Here is a 19175-nt window from a genome sequence, read left to right as displayed (position 1 = left end):
CATGTGCTTAGTCTCTTCACTGCGCATGCGCTAGACTATTGCGTAAGCTTAGCTAATGTAACATCTCCACCCTAAGAAAGGCTAAAAACAGAAATATAAGTTTCTAACAAAAAGTAACAGCCAAAGAAAAAAAAAAAGAGAGAACAAAACAGAAACAACAAAAATAACAATAAAAACAGAGTTTATAAGTGTTTCTCTGAGTGTTTATTCATCAGCGTTCGGACAGCAAAAGGACGCTTATAAGTCTAGTTTAGATGGCTCCTTTACAACGCGGCCACTCCTGGTTGTCCTCGGCAACTTGTTACTGCCTTGGTTGGAAGGTAACGGTGACTTGGCAGGCGCCTGAGGTAATTCTGATGATGACGTCTGAAGAGGTAAGGGCTTTGTCTCATGGCTGTCCGGCAGTGTACTCTCCTGGTTGCTAATAACTTGTTCTCCACAGGTTGTTGGTGTTTTCTGGAAAGGTAAAGGCTTTAGCTGGACTCTGTTGCGTCTTAGCTAAGACTCACTCGTTGTCTTCATTATGTAGGACCTTGGTTTACTGGTCTCTTCCTTTACCTCTGCGGGAATCCATTCCTTGGTCTGTGGTTGGAACACGACTACTTGCTCGCCTTGATTTAGTCGTCGAAGCGTATGTGTCCCTTGGCGGTCGTACTTGTTTCTCTGGGTGTCCTGTCGATTTTGTAGTTGCTCTCTGTTGCTATCAAAAGCTTGTAAACGTTGGAGGTGGCCACTGCATGGCAGTTGTGTGCGGTAAGCTCTACGGTTCAGCAGCTGAGAAGGTGACGGTAAGTTGCTGTCTACAGGCGTGGTCCGGTATGTCAGAAATGCTAAGTAAGGGTCTTGTCCCGAGGCTTCTGCTTTTCGTAGAAGGTTCTTTACTGTCTGGACTGACCGCTCTACGAAGCCGTTGCTTTTTGGATACAGTGGCGAGCTTGTCACATGGTCAATGCCCCACTGCTTGCAAAAGGCTGCAGATTCTTGACTGTTGTACTGTGGGCCGTTATCAGATATCAAGGTTTCTGGTACCCCATTTTCTGCAAACATTGACTTGAGGTGGTTAATGAGAGCAGTAGATGTAGTGGAGCTCAGCTTTCTCACGACGGGGTACTTGCTGTAATAATCTGTTACCAACAGATATTGGGCGCCTAAGTAGTCGAACAAATCGGTGGCAAGTTTTTGCCAAGGAAAACTGGGTATACAGTGAGGTTGTAAGGGTTCCTTTGGTTGGCGTTTAGAAAACTGTATGCAAGTGGCGCAGTTGGAAGCCATTTCATTAATATCCTTTGAGATACCTGGCCAAAAAACACAGTCTCTCGCTTTCAAGTTACACGTTTCTGCCCCCAGATGGCCTTGGTGAATAATCTGAAGTATCTGAGGACGCATGTTGCTTGGAATCAGAAGATGATGTCCCTTCAAGATGAGGCCATTTTCAACACTTAGATCTTCTCTGAAGTTCAAAACTCTTTCAGGTTAGCAGGGCATTCGTTTGGATATTCAGGCCATCCTTGATGAATGACATCCTTCAAATGGCTGAGCACAATATCTTGACTTGTGTGGTTTCGTATTTCATCCAGTTTAGCTGGGCTAGCGGGCAAGGTATGGCTAATGGCATCAACTTCAAGTAGCGGTGTTTTTGAATCCTCGTTGGGGGATTCCATGCAGCAGACTCTGGATAAGGTATCTGCTACAACGTTTGTTTTGCCTTGAATGTATTTAATTTCCGCGTTGTATTTGGACATCTTCAGGAGGCGCCTCTGGAGGCGTGGTGATGCACTGGCTCTGCTCTTCTTCCATATGCTTTCAAGCGGTTTGTGGTCTGTTTCGACAACCACTTGCTTACCAAAGACGTAGTGGCTGAATCGCTCTAAGGACCAACAGGCAGCTAAAAGTTCTCTTTCTTTGTTGCTGTATCGGGATTCCGTATCGCTGAGTTATCGGCTTGCATAGCACACCGCTTTACCGTCTTGTATGAGTACACACCCAAGTCCTTTTAAGCTTGCATCTGACTGAATCACATTGTCATTTCTGGATCATAATAGGCCAGCACTGGTGCTTCGGTGATTATTTGTTTGAGACTTTGAAATGCTTTGTGATGCTCTGGTTGCCATACAAAGGGTGTGCCTTTCTTCATCAGTTGCCTCAGGGGCTCTGAGGTGTGGGCCATGATCGGGGAGAATCTGTTCAGGTAGTTGACGATCCCCATGAAGGTCTGCAATTTAGCTAGATTCTGTGGGGAAGACATGTCTCTGATAGCCTTAATCTTGAGATCATCAGCTCTTAGACCATCTGCAGTCCACGTAAACCCAAAAAAGGATGTTTAGTCTACTTTAAACTGAAACTTATCCGGGTTGAATCGTATACTGTTCTCCCGTGCTGTGTCAAGGACATTCAGTATGTGCTGATCGTGCTCTGATTCGCTATTGCCGTAAACAAAGGTATCGTCTGCAATACCACTCAGGCCATCGAGGTTTCCAAACACATTGTCCATTTTTTCTTGGAACACGTCTCCGCTGCAGGTAAGTCCGAAAGGCAGCCTCTTCCATCTGTATTTGCCCCATGGAGTACTGAAAGTGCAAAGTTTGCTGCTCTCGTCGTCCAGTTCAACTTGCCAAAATCCGCTTCGGGCATCGAGGATACTAAAGTGGGAGGCGCCACTGACCTTGGGTATCACATCATCTATGGTTCTCACATAGTAAGGGGTGCGCTGAATGGCTTTATTGAGGTCACGGGGTTCTAGGCATAAGCGGATCGTGCCGTTGGGATTTCTTATGACCACTGTTGAATTGACCCATGGTGTATACTCATCATGTATTTCTATTAGAATGCCTGCCTTTGTTAGCCGTAGAAGTTCTTCTCGGTAGGCACTTTGCAGGTGACTGGAATCTGCCGTGGGGGGTGTTGTACTGGGGGAATATCCGACTTAGTTTCTATATGGTATAGGGGGCCAGGGAAACAGCCAAGTCCAGTAAAGACATCTTGATACTCTTTCAGAAGGTATTCTTTCGTCACTGGGAAGGGATGTGGCTTACCACGTGCGTCGAATAGTTTAAAGGACTGACTGGTTGATTTGCTGCTACTTTCAACGGCGACGGCCCAGTTAAGTTTGAGAAGATTCAGACTTTGGGCTGATATGTTACCAATGATGGGAGGCCCATCGACATCTACAACTTCCGCCTGGATTACTTTGGGTTTTGGTTTGTTAGGGCCCTTTACGTAAACCTGACAGGAGCCCAAGTTCGGGATTTCAGTTCCACCATATGCTGTTAGCTTGGCGGTAGGTTTCTGTAGATTCATAACCCTAGGGGCAAGTTGATTGTACAAGGATGTGGCTATGATGATGGTTTCTGCACCAGAGTCTATTTTACATAGGACGGGTGTCTGTTTTCCTGCTGGGCTCAGTGATATGGAGACTTCCAAGAGGGCTTTCTCTCTAGAAGAGATGGCATGGACACTACTGGTTAAGGGTGTTACACCAACTGGGCCCAGAAATATGTGATCATTAGGGTCTGGTACAGACTCGCTTGCACCATTACTTGTAGCTTCAATGTCATGCACATCTTTCTTTTTTAACTTTGATAGGCATACCTTTGCTAGGTGTCCTACTTTATGACAATAATGGCATGTGGCATTCTTCGCTGGGCACTGATCTCTGGAATGAGGACCCCAGCCGCAATTCCTGCAAGCCTGAGATTTATCTGAGCTAGTGTTTTGTCGCTGATTTTTGAAGCCTTGGTATCCTTTAGGTGCACTGATGGAGTGTACTTCGGTATTCATTAACTGAAGCTGTTTCTCCGCTGACTCTTCTGACTTGGCCATCTCGCGAGCTGTGTTAAACGTGAGAGCATTCCAACCTTGAAACAGTCCTTACGTATACGGTCAGATTTCATACCCAGCACAAGAAAATCTCTAAGGAAACGATCGTTGTGTTCGGCTGGATAGTTGGCTTCCTTCACAAGAATTCTTAGTTTCGCAATAAATTCCTCAAGAGAGAGAGAGAGAGTACCTTGTCGAAGGTTATAAAGCTCCCACGCTGCTATTAACTCATTCGAGTGTGGTTTCACGAAGTGCTCAAATCTTTCCCAATAGTTGTCCAGCTTTTTCTGCTCGTCTGCAGACAGATCCCAGCTGTTGAACAGTTCGATACCTTGCTCTCCCGACTAGTACAACAAATGTTTACACTTGATTTCCTCGTCAATTTTTAGCCATCGGTCCGGCGAATAGCAATTAGCATCTTTGTTTCCACATTTTGAACCGGCTGTATAGATTTTCGTCTGTACTCCAGTCAATTGACGGGCCTTTGTCGATGAAGGACGCAGTCGCCATGTTGAGTTTGTTTCACTCGTTCGCTGAAGCTTTTGAGACTTACGCCAGTCACCTGAGCTAAATTGTTGTCCACATCAACAGTAAAAATCCTTTCTTTTCCAATCCCGCTCCTGACACCATGTAAAAGGATATGCTGCTTTTGATAATTTTATTTAGTTATCTCAGATCAAGGAATATAAACTTTGTGGCCCGAACATGTACTTAGTCTCTTCACTGCCCATGCGCTAGACCATTGCGTAAGCTTAGCTAATGTAACAGATATGTCGACGGCAGATCAATATTGATAGCGACCTTCCGAAATTATACGGGAACGCCTCTACTACCACATTTCCGAAATAATGGCGCGACATTAAAATTTAACTCGACCTTTCTTGAAAGGAGTTTCGATTTTAACTAAAATACTCGTCGCAGTTAGCACATGTGTAACTGAATTAAAGCTCCTTGAAAGAATGAAGGTGTAAGTATGAGTGAAAATGCTCAATACAATCGCTTTTCCGCGATCATCTTTCGCCATCATTTGCATCTTTGTGGAAGATTAATATTCCTCGCCGTTCCCGGGTATGTTTTGCTTTTCACGAAGCGTCCAGGTCACAATCGTTCTTAAATACAATTTCAAGCCCTCATTCTTCTCACTGCGAGCCCTCAATATTTATATCGTTAATATAGCTAAATTGAGTAAACGGCAAATTGTTATAGAGGGAAGCGAAGCGTTGTTTTCGCGACTGGTCAATTGTTTACTTTTCAGATGGTTTCACTTCTCATCTGAAGTTGGTGACTACGCAGACATTAATTTGTGAAAATCATTGTGTGTACACTCCTAAATGTTAAAAATATATGAAGTCGAAGGAACCACAGCATGAAATTTTGAATTTACGGTTCCGTAAAGACGTCGTAAAGAAAGCGTTAAGATCCTCTTTACTTATCTTTACAAGCTTCTTTAGACTTTCGTAAAGAGAGTCTTTACGCGATGTAAACGGTTGAATATAAAGATCACGTAATGAGACTATAAACGGTTTCTTTACGCGTATTGTAAAAAATCGTAAAGCAAATGTTTACGATATTTTACGGTGATTGTAAAGTGTTTCGAAAGGCGGTCTTTACGCCTATTGTAAAAATTCGTAAAAAGGATGTTTGCTAATTTTTACGGCGACTGTAAAGCTTTTGTAGTTTTCCGTTTTCTTCAGCTTTCATCCGACCATTGCAAACGTAGATTTGAGTTAATTTAACGACATACTCTTATCAAACGCGCATCGTTCAGGGTCTATTCAGAATTTTACGATATTTTACGCTTCAATAAAACGGTCAAACCTCTCAGAATGCACCCAGTCCCAGGAAGAACTACAACACATTTCGCACTTTCCAATTTATTAGTAGTGTAAGGCGTCTACTCCGGCAATCCCGCGGAGCCTGGGACCGAGTTTAAATAAGAATGAAAAAATCGCTCGGCCAAGTGATTGGGACCGAGTTTACTATATGCAAATGAGTCCGAAGTGAGAGCCGAGGTGCCGAAGTAGTACCGAAGTATCGAAGTGCCGAAGTGATAGCCGAAGTGCCGAAGTATTGGCCGAAGAGATATGATCAGTCATGTGAGCAGTTAGTCAGGTCATCACCCTTCCACGGATTATAACGTACACGTAAACGTGATCGGCAGATGCCTTATATGTGTTATAAGTGTGTAAGGATTTGAGGTAAAGGTAACGAATCTGATCCAACCGACGCGTCGGCCGACACACTACCGACACACCACCGATGCTGTACAAACAGCCGCTGTCGAACCTGGCTTTTCGAACCTGGTTTTTCGAAGGTTACAACATTCCGCTGAGTACGTGGCTTCATCTAATGTTCCTGTGGGCTATTCAAGGCTTCTGGAAGTAACATCGCCAGACTGACTAGCCTTTCAAAGCCTACAGTGATCCGTGCGCTAAGCGACTTGCAAACGGTATGTTCGACGAAAATTATGAACGCTGACATGAAAATCGGAGGTGTAGGAAAAACAGTGGAGATTGACGAGTCGAAGTTTGGAGTCAAGCGAAAGTACCAGCGAGGCAGAGTCTTTCTATTAAGTCCGGCCAACGTGTCAGCCGACGCGTCGGTTGGATCAGATTCGTTACCACTGACGGATTTGATAAGTATATATATGAATCAGTGTGGTACTCGCCATCCATGCGGGATGTATTACATGTCCTACTGCGCATGGCTGGGTCAACTTTACGCATGCGTTTTCTCGTCATTGGAAAAATACTTCATGTAAGTCTAGTCATCCTATCCTTTGCCGCCGCCGGTCCGAAAAGCCCGCTGCGGGGTTGCAACCCCGCAGGAGGATATTAATCAGTGTATGTTCTAAGTGCGATTCATTTTTTAGTCATCATGATGGATCCTAGAGTATCTGTGAGTATGATATTGGACGCCTTAATAAATATAGCGCGATTTGCTAATATGGAGGATTTAGAGAAATTTAAAAATCAATTGTATATAGCATTACGTGATGTAGATTCTACAAGTTTATTGGACTACGAGACCCAAGTGATTGTGGATAAAAAACGCGATGTCTTGGAAGATTTGTTAGAATATACGCAGGCAGTGATTACGAGAGAGCTTGCAGATTTTAGCAATCAAGATGGCAACTAGCGGTAGAGCATTACACAATTACATAGCGGACAATCCGAAAATAGCCGTGATGGAAGTAGAAAGTATCTTGGATTTAATGTCATTTGGCGACGAAGATTCATTGAGACGAATGATGCGTCACGCTCGAGCGTACATGAAACCTCATAATTTCGATAAAGGAATACGTGACAAGAAGGAGACGTATGCCAATAAAAGATTTGAATTTGACCAGACATTTCATGGGCATAGAAACGAGATAATGAAAGCCATCTATCATTACGTAGAGCATATATTTGACGAACATTGGGATAAAGAGTCTTTAGATTCCGAGTAGAGGATCAGTCTGCACTTCGCTTTGAAGTAGAGAACACATCATGGATTCGAACGTGACATTGGAAACTGTGAGATTAGAAAGGAAAAAATTGTTTACTGAATTTAAAGAGTTAACGATTCGTATCCGCGAGTTGGAAGCAGCGCGTGAATCTTTAAGCTTGTACGCATTTTTGTTCGTCCAATCATACATGTTTCAAAAAGAAAAAAAAAACTAATCTCTCGAGCTCGAAATGGGGAGCGCCTATTTTAAGTTATTAAATATATTGACGCGGACAGCAGGTTTATGCCCGTGTATGAAACAACGTAAAAGAAGAGATTCTGATAAACACGAACATAAAATTAAAGACGTGTAAACTTATTGTACGTAAAGAATGATAAAGGTCCGTAAAGAACAGTGCGTAAATAATCGTAAAGGATGTTAAAGACGCGTAAAGTGTCACCAGCGAAATTGCTCAAATTACATAAAGTTTTACCTAAGACAGACGAAACACGATTATGTCAATTTTTGGGGAGTTATTAATTAGAAAGCAGTGAGTTGTATCCATCTTTGACCCATATTCTTTACGAATATGTAACATTGTTTACGTATTCTTTACGCGTTCCTTGCATTTACGCGTCTTTACGGAATGCGTTACTTTTCCGTAAAGAAAACGCCATATATTTACGGATCTTTACGCAAATGCTAAAGATACGTAAATTCATCATTTCATGCTGTGAACAGTTTTGTTCTAAGTCCACATTTTTTTCAACAAAATGAAAATATATTCATATCGCTTTAAAAGGTGAAGAGTTCGTAACACATAAAAAAACTGTCTTTTTTTTTTTTTTTTTTTTGATTTACGATGGCTTGAAATTCTATTTGAGAACGATTGTGGCCGCTTTAAAAAAAAAAAAAATTCAGTGGCCACTTTTTTAAAAACAAAATATGCAAAGAAAAGGACAAGGAATATTCCGAAATTGTGCAAATGATCATGAAAGTGATTACTAAAAGGCGATCGCGTGACACTCGGTAAGTTGTAAGATGACATATGTTATCATGTATCAGACGAAATAGCAGTTTTCAAAATGTCCAGTCTGCATTCTGTACCCAATCTGCAGTCTGCAGTCTGCATTTTGTACCAAGTCTGCATTTCGTACCCGGTTTGCAGACTGTAATTTGTACTGACCGATTGCTAAAATGTGAACTCTGACCATTCACCCAACATCACCCCAGCAGTTCAAAGTAGTACTAAGTAGTTTCAACTGTATCCGGGAGTCACCCATTGGAATTTCGTTATCTTCAAAACCAGGAGCCCATGATGGGCTCCTGTCAAAACTCATTCAAACGCAATGTACCCACGGCTTATTCACAGTTTCCTCTGATCTATTTTTGCCATGAAAATGTTGGCAAAAGTCACTGTCGCTGTGGGAAGGGGGTATTCGGGTCTATTAGAAACCGCAAAATCGCAAAAAAAAACAACACTCGATCAAAACTGAAAACCGCATGCAACACCGTCTAAACCGATAATTTTGCACATTTCAGATCGAAGAGAAACCGGAACCCCAATAAGAAAAACCGAAAAGGCACATCGGATACCAAATCCGAGTACCCGTCAATTCAAAATTTTTGAAGAAAACGGAAAACCAAATGCTCAAAACGGAAAATCCGCAAAACGCAATGAACAACAAAACCGAAAAACCGACGTTTTTTGGCACAAAAACCGAAAAACCGATCTAAAAAGACAGCCAAAACAGCAAAACCGCAAACCTCAATGCCCCTCTCCTGTGGTATTCTTTGCCGTATCCGTTTGGTTCGTGAGAAAAAGTATCGAGCTCCTAGACTTTATTCTTCTATTTTGTTGTTGATTCTGTTCCACAGACAGAAAACGTCTTCAATATATTCCCTCCACCAAAGCGATTTAGTTTTGCTCTGAGTGATAATACGCTATTTATATTTTTGCAATGAAAATATTGGCAAAAGCTACTGCCGTTGTGGTGTTCTTTGCAGTTTCCGTTCAGTGTGTGAAAAAAAAGTATCGAGTCCGGATAATAACAATAGAGAGATTAAGCACCGTATTTTTTTCCCGCGAACGGCAGAGAGGGTCACGTAACCTGACATCTCCCGCGTTTACCGTTTGCCGGCCGCCGTTTCTACTCGAGGAGGACATTTTTCCCGTTTGTAGGGAACGCGAAAACGTGAGTATTTGCAGCCCATTTTTACCGACTATTTCTACATTTTAATCGCTTGCTTTTATACCTAAGCTTCGTTTATCATCTTACTTCTATATGAACTGCTTGTAAAGCTAATGGAGTTCAAATTCAAGCGGAAAATACATTACTTCTTTGTATGGATTATTTGTAGTCGCAGTGAATGGCGACCGAGAACATCTGCCGTGTCGTCGGGAAGCTTAAACAGACAAACATCGCGGACGGAACGGCAGACGACAAACGGCTAGCCGACGTTCAACGTTCGCCGTTTTCGCGGTGCTTAATTTAACTAATAACAATGGCGCGCGGAGCTCACTGGTTGAGCTTGGTCCTTTAAAGCACGCCGGTTGAGCGTGGCCATTTGAACAGAGCTGCAGGTGTTATAAGAACCCCACTGATAACTAACGGATGTCGCTTCTGTAAAACCACACTTTCCTTCTTTTTCTGACGCTGCTAACATAAGTATGTATATGAAACACACAGCGGGTTGTTCGTCCTGGAAAATAAATTGCTTGAAATTAATAGAGAGTTCAAAAACGAATTGATTCTTAGCACGCATCGTTGAGCGTGGGTTCATACAGGACAGCTTTTATGATTTCCTCTTCAAAAGCCGAAGTGCCGAATCTGCAGTAGCTATCATATGCTTACAAACGAGAGATGTTCGTGAAAAAAGAAAAAAAAATTGAAAAATTAAAAGAAAATAGAATGATCTTAACTCATCTTACACAAGAGGGCGATAACGGCAGTTTTAATGATGGAAAAAAACATTTTCCTCTTACATCCTGGTGATGCAATCGAGTTAAACAACATGCTTCCACGAGCAACGCCTTCCCTTAATAATTGGTGAAGGTGATCCTCTCTCCCATTAGCGGGTAACGTCAAACTTTCATATTTTTTTTCACAGTCAAGCCCCAGCCTTCGGCACTGATACATTTCACGAAAACTTTCACCATTTTACTAATCTTTCTCGTCAGGATGACAACACCACTTGGTTTCGCTCAATACCAAATCAAGCACGAAAGCAAATTCTACAAAATGGTGGACATGATCTTGGTTGGAGATTTAACTACAACACGAAAAGTGGAGGATTTGTTTGAGTGTGTCTTCCATTGCATAAATCATGGTCCAGTCGCATGTCTTATCTTTAATATTGCCAACAATGCTCTCGATGGGTTTTACACTTGCGAACTGAGCAGCTCAGAAAGAGTTCTGGATCCACAACGAATGCAAGGAAATACCAGCTTTAATTATGACGGCACATCGACTGAGGTAAATCCTTGACATATGTTTCTATGGTTGTGACACTGAGTGAATTAACTAGAACAATAAAAACGAGATTGAGCCATTAAGGGTATCGACATGAAACAGTATTAACTCCTGAACAATTATAATATAAAGGCTGCACTGGTCAATAACCTCGGATAATTCGACTGAGTGTCAATCCCACAATTCTAGGCCATAGATGAACTGTTAAAGTGTGTTAGGCCTCCTAGATCCTCCCTCTAGAATCGTATCCATATCTTAACTTTGAACGGACCTTGGAAGGAGATACCTTGAATCCTTGCATAAGTCTGCTCATCAGGCGTTTTGAAATTCTTCGGTTTCCCTAGTCTTTTACATTATGGATTGGAAAATAAGCCGAGACAAACTTGTACCTGATCAAAACTGCATCATTGCAGAACTTGTTCCCGAACATACCAGGTATTTGTATCCTAAATAGTATCTAATGGGTCCTTTGGATTTCAAGTGTCTCCTCTCTAATCTGATTTAAATTTAGTTTATTTCCAGCTTATCTCCATGTACGAGCAACCCATGTAGTTATGAAGGACTTGTAGTCTTGGTTCACGATTGGATAAATTTTCCTCTCAGTGACTTCCAGAAGTTAAAGCGCTGCCATTTATCGACGATAAGTGTAACTTGGTGAGTCCATTAAAAACTCCTTAAGTAAGCCCGTTAGGATTATCGAGAGAGAAAGCCTATGGCACACTGTATAGTTAGTGAAACAATGATCAAGTCATTGGTCATACGTAACAGATGTAAAACGGGATTGCCATCCCAACGTGACCTAGGGCAATTATGATAAGACATATTCCATATTTAAGAATAAAGACTAGCGAGAAAAACACACAACGTTTCGATGACTCCATGTCATCATTCTCAAGTGAGAAGAGAATAAAAATGAATAGTTAATTTATACCGTACGAAGGTGGCAAACGTAAAAAGTTTAAAATATTTAAAATATTTAAATAAATAATTGCGCGTGTTGAGTTCATAAATGTAAACTATTAAATAAATAGTTTCGCGCGTATGGAATCCGATTGTTTGTTCAAAGAGGGCTTCATCTTCTTTATGAAAAGCTTTTCATGAACTAAACAGTCCAGTTTCCCGGTGCACTTTTTAAGTACGTTGAAATGCTTGGTCAGGTCGCCGATGGTTTGTAGGCCGTGGTCGTTCTTTAGATGTTTGCCGATGGCCGAATTACGGTGCTCATTAATACGTTGATGTAAATGAATGTTTATGAACTCAACACGCGCAATTATTTATTTAAATATTTTAAATATTTTAAACTTTTTACGTTTGCCACCTTCGCACGGTATAAATTAACTATTCATTTTTATTCTCTTCTCACTTGAGAATGATGACATGGAGTCATCGAAACGTTGTGTGTTTTTCTCGCTAGTGTTTATTCTTAAATGTCTAACAAAATCTAATGACATATTCCATACGGTTTAAAACCCGAGGTCCTCAAGTTTTGTCTCTGGTTCATAATTATTGATAGGTTATTGAGTACTCATAGATGTATTGATGTATGAAAACTTTTCTAATTGATCGTTAACCCCTCTCCTCATTTCATTTCTAAATTCCGAAATTCTCTAAAAGGAAAATGTGGGGGGAAATATAAATACAGATTGAAGTCGTGACACACATCGGTTCAGGGTTGTTACTATGGTTTTTTAACCAAGTTTACGCTGAAACGTTTGATGCGTAATTTAGCTTATTTAGATACGAACATCATGGGAAAGACTGTTCCTACAAAGGGAGTATTTCATACCAGAGCTGGAAGATATGCACTGACCTATTACGACGCAAAGCGTCTTTGCGCATTACACGGAACTGTGTTGGCCACCTACAGTCAGCTGTACAAAGCGTGGAAGGCTGGTCTTGGAATACGCTTGTAGGTTGCTGCTAACTTGTTTGAAAGCATCTATCTTGGTTATTATATGAATGGCAGAAATAAAACTAGGTACGTTACAGAAGTTTTTTTTGTAGATTTTTACGGGTTTTCGTAAGAACCTGAAGTAGGGACGCCCGTGCTGCAGTCTACGCAGCCTTTCCTTACATCTAGGCGCACAAATCAGCTACAAACAATCTTGTTGTAATTTCGAATTCGTAGCTGTTCGTTTTCTCCAACTCCGACACGGAGTTGCTTTTATCAACAATCTTTTCTCTGTTAGCTTTCCAGATATGGATGGCTCATCGATGCCACCGTTCGTTATCCAATGCAAACAAAAAGGAGTGGTTTCGGAAAAAAGGTTGGCATTCTTGGATCGTCCACGAAACAAAGCAAAGGCAACAAGTACAACGCCTGGTGTTATATTCGACGACAACTCAGCGAGAAGGAAGGGAGTCAGGGACAAGTGATTATCTATCTCGTGGGAGGATCACGTGGTTTTCAGAGGGAGCGGTTTTTTCACACCCAGATCCTACCGTGTAAAGAAAACCAATACTTGACGTCGAAAGTCTAACTTCCCTTTCCACTCCCCCCCCCCAACCCTCCCTCTTCCACGAAAGATGACTGGTCACTTTTTGCAGGTACTACGTATAGTGAACTGCATCATGAAGTCAGCAATTTTTAATATATACCGAGACAAGTTTAGAGATACATGCCTATTGATCAAATGAATTTAGATAAAAATAACATTAATAGATATTAAATGATAATAAGCACTCCTTAATGAGTGACTTTCCGAGAAATAAAATATTTGAGCAATAAATCCGAGCATGACGCTAACACAACGCTGATGGTGATTTAGAATCCTATCTTGTCAGCTTTGGGACCATATTCTTTCTATAAAAATACATCGAAGATTTTTTTTTTCCTATTTGCCACAGCGAGGGATATGCCACTGGTATCGTGGGTAAAATTTACTGCCCAGAGCTCACATTACTACTTCAGCAGTTTGTAAGCCTCTCTAACGTCAATAAACATGCTAACGATGTTTCATAAATTTATGAATAATTATGATAACTGACATGAGTTTTATGAAACAGTTTTCTTGCTTATTTGTCTCTTTAATAGTAACTGGCTTTTAAAAAAAGCTTTCCATCATGAAGCTTAAGCATACATGATGAATAAGTAACTTCAAAGGTCCAGATCAGCAGCTATGATGCGACTGCAGCCCATGGCTACGTATGTTCCTTATTATGCTTAAAAATTAGAGAATCTAACAACTCATCAATACTTAACCTGTTTCACTCCAATTTTCATTGAAAAGGCAAAACATTCCTAGGATCGGATTGGTCATAAATTCATTATCCTTATAGGAGACATCCAAGCGTCGGCTCCAACGAACTTAATAAGAGAACGAGGTAGCACATGAAGTTACATAAATAGAGAATCATGTTGCATAATCAGCAATGCACGCCGCCATTTACGTCTTATCACAATAGAATCGTTGCTAATTAGTGTACATTGTAGTGTGACCGTAATATATGCAAAATGCTAGTAGGTATAAAACTCACGAGTTCTGGCTCTACATTATTATTACTTGGATTAGTGTGTGCGCGAATAAAGAACTTTGTTTTTACAGAACCGAGTAGTTAACACATCACAGTTAGAAGAGTCCTCACTCACGTAAAAAAAAAAAAAAAAAAAAAAAAAAAAGGAGTCCGTCTCATCCAAACAAAAATTTAAAAGTGCCACGAAATTTTACCACAGATGCAGTGGACCCGATGAAAATGATCGAAAACAGCCAGAAAAAAAGGCGATCACAAGCAACAGCAACTGAACGCCAGATTTTTCGATTGTCATTTTCTGTGAGCTCAATGTCATTTCCGTCGCCCTTTATCTCCTTCTTCTTTGGCTCCGGATCAACTGGGACCTGAGTTATATTCGATTCTGCATCACTTCTGACATTATTGCCATCATGTGTGTTCACAGCATTGTTTCTGAAAAGTTTTGTCATTTTCCCCTTGCTTTTCACACTTACGCTCTTCAGTTTCTTTGCCTTGCGCTTTTTATACAGAGTTTTGAAACAGTTGGGAGGTTCACTCGTTGAATGATAGATCCTCAAGACAATGATGGTACCAATTATTGCCAGTGCTATCTCAACCATGGTGATGATGTAGTAAATGCCAAGAATGGGTAACGTATCCGACTTTTCTGGGAGCATATCAGCCATAATGAGAAGATAAACACTGATTGAAAGCATGACGGTGGAGGAAAAACCAATCCGTTCACCATTTTCTGGAGGAATTGCAAACTGGCTAGAACCAATAGGGTGCAAAGGACACAAGGCATTATCATCAGCATGGTGTAGTAAAGGGGCCTCCGTTCGATATTTAGTGTGTACTCTATAAGAGAGTGTTCTTGTCCTGCATCCCCATGTTGTTGAGATAATTTTTTCAAAATATTCATGCCTAGATAAACCCATTCTCCATTGTCATCAAATTGTTTTTTTCCAAGTTCTTGTCTCCCTGGAAAAGAAAAGAAAAGAAAAAAATTCGAGAAATCAAAGAAAAGATGACAACTCAAAGGAAAAGAAGAGAAAAAGGGCACTCATCACTTTTCTTGAGATAGACAAATGGGAAGTTCAAATCATTATTCAGGATACTGCCACTCTTTCCAGAAATGGAGACGAAATAAACAATCCATTTAGATGCCAGTAAATTTCCGGAGAGCTTAAACATAAAGAATACTCCCTGCTCTTATTCGCTGAAAAGCATGAACATCATACAGTAAATGCGTAAGCGAAAGCGGGCATAACCAGAAACTCGTTTACTAGTAAGCAAATAATAAACAAATGCTAAGTAGCTACCTAATGGGCGCATTTAATGGATTTCTAGCATATTGCTTCCATAACTCGCCGATACAAAAATAAGAGAACAATTCTGGTTATCGAAAGGAAACAAGCTGACTTCCACGTTGCAACTGCTTTCAAGGTTTGCTATGGACCTCCAAGCGCACCTTCCAGTGCTATCAACCACAACCCAGTTCTTGAACAATTCAGTGTGACCAGCTTTCCGAACCTGTTTATCACCGCTGCAGGGCAAGAAACAACAAGAATAATGAGGCACTCTCTGTTAAACTGATATATTTTAAATCGAAGACTGACGAATACGATTTATAACTCATTGATTGATTGATACACTTCTTAACGGACAAATGTCTGGCTGCCTGACTGAATTGATAGATTTACTTTTGAATGGATGGAATCAAAAGTCATCAGACTGATTGTGCATAGGATTGGATCGAGGATAACACCACTACAAATTTAAAACTCAAAAAGTAATTTACTTGTTGTAGAGGACAATATCTGGCACCCATATTTCCGTTGGGTTCACGACGATTTGATCAATACCTCCATAAACTTCTTTCTTCCATTCGAGGAACGGATTATGCCACCTCTGCAAATTTTAATGATACGGAAACCGAGAGAAATTAGTTCAAAGTAATCATGCAATAATGTTGTTATGTCCCCATTTTGGATTTGTGGTTGTCATGGTTGCTACCTCGTAAGTTTATTTATTCATCACTCTTGATCTTCCATTTGTCCGTTTGTTCTCATGGCCAAGTTAATGAATAAGTTAATAGATAAATGAATGAATGATTAAAAGAAATAAAAAAAAATAAGTGAATGAATGAGTAAACAATTAATGGAGGATAGCGTGAATGAATGAAACTCTGGCAAACTATCAATATACAACTATATTAAAGAGCGAAGGCCCATGCAGAGCTCGTTGTAGTCATATAACAAACCTGTACGATCAAGACATTTGTTAAGAGCATCTGCCGCTTACTATCCTGGAATGGCAAAAAAACGCAATCAGTAAAATCCCGAGTAACGAAACAAATGATTTAAAGTGAATCTGTTTTTCTTTTTCTATATCATGTTAATGTAACCAACGTAATGATGGGGGAACCTGAGAGCAGCATTGGCGTTCAAAAATGAGCGCTGTAATATAAAGTGTCAGTATCTAAACCTCTAGGAGACGATGCCTTTCTACCCGTCAAATGGAAAGGTTGGAGAATTCATAGACTTTGACGATCCCTCAACTAAATAAAACAAAGAATTAACCACAGCATCGACAACCTTGATGAGTTTTAAAAGTTTTCAGGACTGGGAAACACAAATTTTATAAGTGGCTGGCGGGTTATGAGTGACCGAGAAAGAAATCAAATCGGCTTAAACATAATGCTGTGATTCATTACGTTGAACCATGTAAGATGATCCTCGCAGGCTGACGGTACACACGGCGTGTTTGTTTTGTTTTGTTTTGTTCTTAATTTTAATCCGTAATAATTTACAGTATGTATTAAAACATTGTTAAAATGTTGGCATACTAGGTCCGTCAAGGTCAAAACATCCATAGAGAAGGACACATTGACAGCATCAGAGTAGTTTTTTACAGGACGGACCATGGGATCCTTATTCTTCACAATATCAGAGCGAAGTTTGTATTCTTCTGACTCGTTGAGACTGAGAGTGACCCCTGAAATAGTAACAAAATCACTTAGAAAATACTTGACATGAATCCACGTAGGTGTAAACTGTCTATTTTGTGAGCAGATTGAAAAAAAAAATTAACTTGTAGCATGCCCTTTAGTTCAAGGTGCTGTTCTATTTATTACATCAATCATCGATAGTTATGATCAAAAGACAATGCACCCTTGACCATGTTTTTCAATATCCTTTAAGATCAATGATTTAGATCATGAAACATCTGTACTTGTAGAAAACACCATTACAAAATCATTTTATATCAACATATTAACCTCGTATTATACATCATTATACAATCATACAGTGAGCATTGCATACATTGAATAGATCGGGAAACCGTGCGAAGTGCCTACTTCGACTTCCCAGAGCTTCTAGAGTGTATAAAGGCTGATAGTCTAAAGAAACTGTTTGGCGCTGCGTCGGTGGGGGTAACGAAATAATTTGAATATATCAACAAAGTTGAAATGGTAAATTGGCCACCGTTACGATTATAAAAGCTGACGTTTCGAGCTTTAGCCCTTCGTCGGAGCGACGAAGGGCTAACGCTTGAAACGTCAGTTTTTATAACCGTAACGTTGGCTAATTTACCTTTTGAACTTTGTTGATATATTCAAATTACTTTTAGAGTGTAACTTTACTCGTTTTTCCCACTGTTTCCAAACTTGTTCGTCGTTGCGTGTGATATACTGAGTACATATAATGCCTTGTAAATTGTACAAGCACCCAGAGTGCTAAGCGAAATACAATTATTTTGTGAAGGGCCATGATGTTCAATGTGTCTTTAATACTGAGACGAATTAGCTATGTCAATATATTACATTAGGAACCTTCTGAGGCAAGCAAAGTCACAACACCAAACGTAATAACTCGAAGTGGAGGAAACGTAAAATTCATCTGTAGAGAAATGATCTGGAATAAATTACGTTTAAATAACAACGTGAAAAAAGGACAAAAAATGAACTGCAAAAAGGAAGAAAGGAAAGAGTTTTGAAACATAGCATACTGACTTTAAGAAAATTCTCGATGTAAATGATCTAAAAACTACAGAAAACCTTTTTTCTGCCACCACAACTATTTCCACAATACGATAGGATCGAAAAACGTCGAGTAACGTTAACATACTAGAAAATTTTCTTTTAAACATGTTGATCTCAATTAATTTAAGAGCTCTGTTTTTTTTTCCGAAGTGTGAAAAGTAAAAACTAATGTCAAGGAAATATTGAAGACTTTTCAGCCGAAGAAAAGCCTTTTCCTTAGTACTTTTATTGGATGTTACTATGTCAAACACTTCATTACAACATACGTAATCTAATATTAAAAAGTTCAAGAAAGAGCAAAACAAACATTTCACTTTTTGCACTAAAAATCAAATCGTCATGACATCAAATCTAACCTTTTTTTTCTATGGTTTGGAAAAGAAAAAATATGTGATTGTTGAAAGGAAACGATACATGGATACATGGAAGTAAATCATTCAGAAAATCCGTCTTGCCTATGAAAATAAATCAAATACAGTTACCTTTGATCAGTAAATGTGTTCTTTTCCAGGAACTTTCCTTCTATTCACCGTCCTCATAAGGCTATGAACCCCACCAAGGCTTTTCTAAGTCGTTCTTTCTTCTTTGGTTGGTCTGTCTATTCCAAAAACCGGATATTTTCCTCCTTGTTCACACTAGAACGCACTTATAACACCAATCTGAACTTCTTCATAGGCCGCCAAGAGGCAAATCGAGCAACAATATTAAAACTTTAAATACCTATCTTTAAAATAGACCCACAGATAATTAAAATACAAATGAAGCTGTCCACCTGCTCGGGAACAATATTTTTAAAGGCAAAAAAATAACTAATATCCTCTCACTGGCCCTTACAATAAGCTGATATTTGTATTTGAAGGAAGGCAGGAAATTCATTGCCTTAGTTTTCAAATATCAGTGTTTTGTTTGGCCGAACGCGAGAGCTATAAATGTATTTATCTTATTAAGTTTTTTACCCTTG

The 19175-nt window shown here is 40.0% G+C and overlaps 1 pseudogene across 1 annotated transcript; it reads right to left on the bottom strand.

Moving 5' to 3' along the window:
* Positions 1–13291: 13291 nt before the first annotated feature.
* On the bottom strand, positions 13292–17247 carry LOC148722955 (neuronal acetylcholine receptor subunit alpha-5-like; annotated as a pseudogene). Its single transcript, XR_015991983.1, has 5 exons — positions 17018–17247; positions 16433–16477; positions 15971–16080; positions 15492–15715; positions 13292–15150 (listed from the first exon to the last, which is right to left on the bottom strand). The product of XR_015991983.1 is annotated as a neuronal acetylcholine receptor subunit alpha-5-like (transcript).
* Between the last annotated feature and the right edge of the window lie 1928 nt (positions 17248–19175).

This window comes from Stylophora pistillata, chromosome 9, assembly GCF_964205215.1.
Source record: "Stylophora pistillata chromosome 9, jaStyPist1.2, whole genome shotgun sequence".
Lineage (NCBI taxonomy): Eukaryota > Metazoa > Cnidaria > Anthozoa > Scleractinia > Pocilloporidae > Stylophora > Stylophora pistillata.
Note: the sequence above shows the minus strand (reverse complement) of the source record. Positions and strands in the feature narration are given on the sequence as shown.